The sequence below is a fragment of the Athene noctua genome, chromosome 4 (assembly GCF_965140245.1).
Source record: "Athene noctua chromosome 4, bAthNoc1.hap1.1, whole genome shotgun sequence".
NCBI classification, from domain to species: Eukaryota; Metazoa; Chordata; class Aves; order Strigiformes; family Strigidae; genus Athene; species Athene noctua.
The window spans coordinates 86,062,312-86,067,894 of NC_134040.1; the positions used below are offsets into that span (position 1 = coordinate 86,062,312).

At 59.6% G+C, this 5,583-nt stretch overlaps 1 long non-coding RNA gene across 1 annotated transcript; it reads left to right on the forward strand.

Annotated features, from left to right (window-relative positions):
* Positions 1 to 2,072: 2,072 nt before the first annotated feature.
* On the forward strand, positions 2,073 to 5,369 carry LOC141959833 (uncharacterized). The gene is made up of 4 exons (XR_012633513.1): positions 2,073 to 2,148; positions 3,225 to 3,341; positions 3,685 to 3,835; positions 5,182 to 5,369. It is a non-coding gene; the product is annotated as an uncharacterized LOC141959833 (long non-coding RNA).
* The last annotated feature ends 214 nt before the right edge of the window (positions 5,370 to 5,583 follow it).

Consider the following 5,583-nt stretch of genomic DNA (forward strand, 5'->3'; position numbering starts at 1 on the left):
TTTTAGAACCTGCTCCCATTCCACCTGACGATGACCCAACTTCCTGAAGTTTTCTCAAAACTCCTTTCTGTACTTGGATGTGGCTGCACCAGCCGTGGGGAGCGGGAGGGCTCTGCAGCCACCCGCAGCGCCCTTTGAGGCTGCGTGGGATGCCGGGGGAAGAGCAGTCGGGAGCAGGGTTTTGGAGGTGGATTCCCCTGCTCTGAGTGCTTCTCTTTCCGCACCTGTACGGGGAAGGAAGCGGCTGGATCTCAGCCTCTGGAGGAGCACGTTCCTCTTCCCTGCCCCAAAAGGGCGTTTGTGCCCACCCTTTCCCCATCTGTTCAGTGCCGGGGGTGCTCAGTCAGATGCTTTCTCCAACTGCGTGTTCCCCATTTAGCTCCTTTTCTGCCCAACTCGGCTTTAACCGCTGCCTGCCACGTGGCGCTGCGCGTGGGATTTTAACCTTTGGCAGCCGCTGGAATGTTTGCGGCGTGTGTTGGTCCTGGCTGCTTGCAAGGGGACTCTCGGGGTGAAGCGCTAAGGCTTGGACAATAGGGCCAAGCCAGAGTTGACTTGTAGACGAGTCCTGTGTATTTTGTAACTGTTAACCATTGTGCTAACAGGTATTTTACTAAGTGATAACCAACCACCTATTCCGATGTAAAAAGTGGAAGTATTGAAGCCTGAACAACAGGCCCTGAGCCGAAGCTGCTCACTCAGTATGTCATCGTTAGTGAAACAGGTGTGGAAGACGTGGCTCTCTTGAATGTACATTTATCTTTCTTTGTGTGGGGATAAAATAACCGGGTCGTGGAGACCGTAGTCTGGCCCTGTGGCCTGACGTGAGCCCTTGCACCTAGTCTGCCTGGGTAAGCAGAGGAGCTCCCTTAGCTTCTCCCCTGAGCCCTGGCCAGGCTCCGGGGGAATCTAATGTGAGATTGAAACCAGATATTTCCGCTCCAAACCAAGGTGCCAGCTCTTCTGGCTTGCCGATTTTGGGGTATAGAAGGGTGGACCTGCTCACAGCGACTTTGGAGGCCTCACCTACGGGTGGACGCACCGCGTAGGGTTTCCCACTTGCCGGGAAAGGCTCTGCAAACCCTCGCTGTAACCGGGGCTGCCTGCGGGTCTGGGTGGTGGCAACGGGTGCAGGTGCTGAGGGATCTTTTTTAATCGCTGTTCCCTCTCTCTCAGGCAGTCAGGATTTGATGCGTTACCCTGTATTTTCCTATCTGTGTGAGTGCACTATTCCGTCTTTCCTGACTGCGTGTTTTCCATATTCTTCTGTTATTTAGTTATTTCTAATAAAATACGCCTGCTCCTTTCACTCCGGTGTCTGAGTTGAATTGATATCCCTAATCAGCAAAACGGGGGGAGATGAGGTGGCGCTTTCCAGAGCCGAGGTCGGTGTCGGTTTGGCTTTGGGCTGAGCTGTAGCCGCCGCGGCGCTAGTTCCTGGCAAGGGGACGGACGGGGGAGCTGTCGGGGCCAGAGCTGCCGTAAATATAATCAGACAGCTTGCTCGGGTTCTCCAGCTCCTAGCGTACGCTCCAGAAGAGCGGCTGAACGCGGGCAGAAATGTTCCTGGATTTATCTGGGTTTTTTTAAAAAACTATTTCTGCTATCACCAGGATTTGAAAAACTAAATTGGATAAATGTGAGTTTAGGAAAAATATCTAACAATACGTGTGCTTTTAATAGTTACTGTACTGGTCTCCCAGGGACCGAAGTTACGCTGTTTCGTCCTTAAAACAACTCTGCGCTCCCGTGTCGCGTTGTCACAGGCTTTCCTCCCCCTTCCACCCGTCCGAAGAGCCCTGAGGCTGCTCTGACCGACACTTCGGTCACCCCGCTGAGTTCTGGGTCACAAGGCGAGACTGCGCTGCCCTGCGCTGCGGCCGTGCCGGAGCTCCTCCCTCTCCGGGGGGTTATAAGATTTGGCAGCGTCGGTCCCGTCGGCCCGCGCACCGGAGCGGTCTCGTCCAGCGGCTGCTCCCGCTGGCCGGGGAAGGTTCCCCCGGCGGGGAGAGGCGACCTGCGGCGTGCGCGTGCGCGGCGGCGGCCCCCGGAGTGCGCGTGCGCGGCGGCGGCCCCGCGACCGGAGGACCGGCGGCCCGTAGAGCGCGAGCTCGGAGGAGCGACGGGCACCTCCGGCGTTTATTAACGGTGCTGGTCGCTATAGTTACCGGGGGGGGGGAGCGTGGGCCGGGCCGGAGGAGCCGCAGGGGCGGGCAGGGAGGCTGCAGGCAGCGCCCCCTCCCTGTCCGGGGCCGGTGCTGGAGGAGGAGCCGGTGCGAGCCGAGGCAGGAGCGGGGCCGCGCGGCCGGGCGGCTGCGGGGAAAGGTGCGGCGGGACCGGGGGCGGAGGCCGCTCCGCGTCGGGGCCGGGCGGCGGCGGCGCTGCCCGGAGCCGCGCGGGGCTGCGCTCGGCCGGGCTTCCGGGTGCGCGGGCGGCGCGGCGGGAGCGGTAGTCACGTGCAGGGGGCTTCCGGACGGCCATGTTGGCTCCCCGGGGCACGCCGGGAGCTGCAGTTTCTGCGCTCTCGGTTCCCCGCAGCCGCGGCGCTGGCGGGCGCGCGCGGCACGGCACAGCCCTCGGTACCGGCGCGGCCCCGCGGCGCGGCCCGAGACGCGGTTTTGTGGCGGTTTCCCGCGGGCTGCCCGCGGCTCCCCGAGACGCGGTGTGCCCCCCGGCCCGGGGGTGCGCATGCGCGGCCGCGGCGTCTCCCGGGAGTGCGCGTGCGCGGCGGAGGTGAGTGTTGGGGCTGCGGCCGGGCCGGGCCGCGGCAATAAGGGTCCCTGCCGCCTCCGTGCCCCCTCCCGAGGCCGCGCTGGGGCCGCGCGTGTCCGTTCCTGCCCCGGGGATGCCGCCGGCTGCGCCCAGCTCGGGCTGGCGTGGGGTGTCTCTGCCCGGCCTGGCGCTCCTCACGGCTCGGGGGCCAGAAGGGACGGGCGGAGCCGAGCCTTCCCGGCCGTGGGCAGCGGGGCGGGAGCCGCCGCGGCTGGAGCTGGAGGGGCCGGAGAAAGGGAAGGAAGGAGAACGTCAAGGGCATGTGGGCAGCAGCCGCCTCGCCCTGCAGGGGGAGAGCGCCTGCCTCTCCGGGTGAGCGAGGAGCCCTCTGCACAGTCCGCAGCGGGCCGGACCCAGGCGCGGAACGGCCGCGGAGCGAGCGAGCGAGCGAGGCTGCGTGTGTCGGAAGCCACGTCTTGTAAGAGCCGAGAGACACCCGCGTATTCTTTTAGGGGGAGGTCAGCCGGGCGAGTGGAGTTTCAGAAGAAGAGGAGGGGCAGGAGGAAGGAAGGAGAAAGAAGCATCTGACCTGTCCAGTTCTCCCGGCAGTGCCGGGAGCGAGAGCCGCGGTGAGTCCCGGGCCCTCGGGGCCCTGTCGCCCCCCTTGTATGTCCCAGTCCCTTCCCGCCCTTCTCTTTCCCATGCTGTGATTTTTTTTTTCTTCTTCTCTAGATCTTTTCTTTCTTTTCTTCTGCCTTGCTCCCCCTTCCTCTCTCACTTTCTCTCTCGTCTTGCTGCTCCCTTTTCTTTTTCTGTCTGCACTTCTGACTGCTTGTTCTGTACCTTTTGCATCACTCCTCAGTCCATTTCTCTCTCGATCCTTCCGTTCTGCTCCTCACTTCTCGGTTTCTCGCTCTTTCCTCTGTCCTACTCCTGCACGTAGTGTGTGATTGAATGAGGTTCTGTGTCTAGCAGGCCTCATCTCGTAAGAGCTGTGAGACACCTACATCTTCTCCTAAGTGGAGGACAGCCAGGCACCTGGAGCTGTAGAAGAGGAAGGGAGAAGGCAAACAGAAGGAGGAGTCTGACCTGTCAAATTCTCACGGCAGCGCGGAGAACTGCAGTAAGTCCCGAGCTCTTGGGCCCCTCTCATCCCTCTTGTGTGGCCTGGTCCCTCCCTGTCTTTCTCCTAGACTCCTCTCTTTCTGGTGCTGCTCAACTTTTTTTGCTCACCCGTATCTTCCGTCTTGCTTGGAGCATCTCCCTGTCCCCGTCTTGTAGGTCTTCCCTTTCTCTGCCCTGTACCCTGCCGCTCTTGTTGCCTTTCTCCATCCCTCTCTGTCCAGCTCCCTGTTCCTATTGATGCCCCTTTCTTCTTCCTGCACCCGCTGCTATTCCCTGCGATCTCCATCTCTCTCTTTCCTGCTCCCTGTCCCCCGTTTTTCATTCCTACCTCCGTCCCTCATAGCCTGTCTGGCCTTTTTCCTCCGTGTCTTTCTCTCTGGCTGACTCCCTTCTGCTGTTTTTCATTTCCTCCCTATCCATCTTGTTGCCCATCGCTCTTTTGTCTTCTCTCTCTCCATGTGTCGCTGTCTGTCTTCCAGTCACTGGTCTTTAATTCCTCCCTCTTCCCTGTAGCTTGCTGCTATTTTTTTTTCCCTGTTCTCCATCATGCTCTGCTGGGTGCCCTGTCCCTGTTTATCAATTCCTCCCTCTGCCCTGCGGTCTGTCTCTTTTCACCATTTAATTTTTGCCTCGCTCTCTCTCTGTCTGGCTCCTTGTGCCAGGTTTGCGAATTCCTTCCTCTGTGCCCCGTACCCCCTGTGATCTTTGCTGCTTTGTGGCCTGTTTCTGGCTGGCGCTCTGTTACTATTCAGTAATTCCTCTCTCGATGCCTTGTAGTCTGTTGCTTTTGTCTTTTCTCCATCTCTCTGTCTCTGTTTCCCCTGTTTTAGAATACACCCCCCCACCCCCACCCCCACCCCCCTTCTTTCTGTATGCATCAGGATTAGTTTTTGGCTCCAGGTCTCTTTTTTTCTGTGTCTCTGTCCCTGTTTCCTAATTCTTCCTTCTCTGCCCTGTCACATGTAGCGATGTGATTTGTTTTGTGTTCCTTCCCATGGTTTGCTGTCCTGACTCCCCATCGCTGTTGCTTTTTCCTCCCTCTGTGCCCTGTTCTCTGGAGCTTTTTGGTCTTTCTTCCATCTTGCTTGGTCTAGCTCCCTGCTCCCCCCCCTTTTTTTTTTCCCCTCCATGTCTGTTGTGCCACCCATCCCAGCTTTTTTTTTGCCTGTTTTCTTCTCTCCCTGCTGCTTTTTTTTCTGCATATCCACGTTGGGTTCCCTGTCCCCATCCTCTCACCGCCCCATTGCTCATCTCTTGTTTTCTCTCTACCCCTGTACTAGTCAGCTAGCTGCCACCTTTCTTCTGTCTTCTTGTGTCCTGCATCTTGCTCCTCATGTTTGGCAGTTTCCAGCTCTGCCCTGCAGCTTGTTGCTCCAGGAACCGACTGACTGTTCCCGGCTGGACTGAGGAGCGTGGCTCCGGGAACAAGCGCCAAGGTGTGCCAGGAGCAGGGGCAGCATTAGGGGCCCTGAGCCCCGGAGCAGACTCACTCCCTTCTGGGACTTGTTCTGTGTGTGACTGAATAAACACTTGCTGGCTGCCGGCTGCCTTTTGTGCTTCCTTTGCCCCAGGTGAGGGGCTGGGAGGGGTGATGATGCTCTGTGGGGGTGGGTGATGGCCTCCAGCTGTGGGCTGGGGCTGGAGGGGCCCCAGGTGTGGGCAGTGAGGCTGATGGCAGCGGCCCCTCCCTGTAAAGGGCTTGCTCCGGGTGGAGGGGCGGGGCGGGGCGGGTGCTGCTGTTAAGAG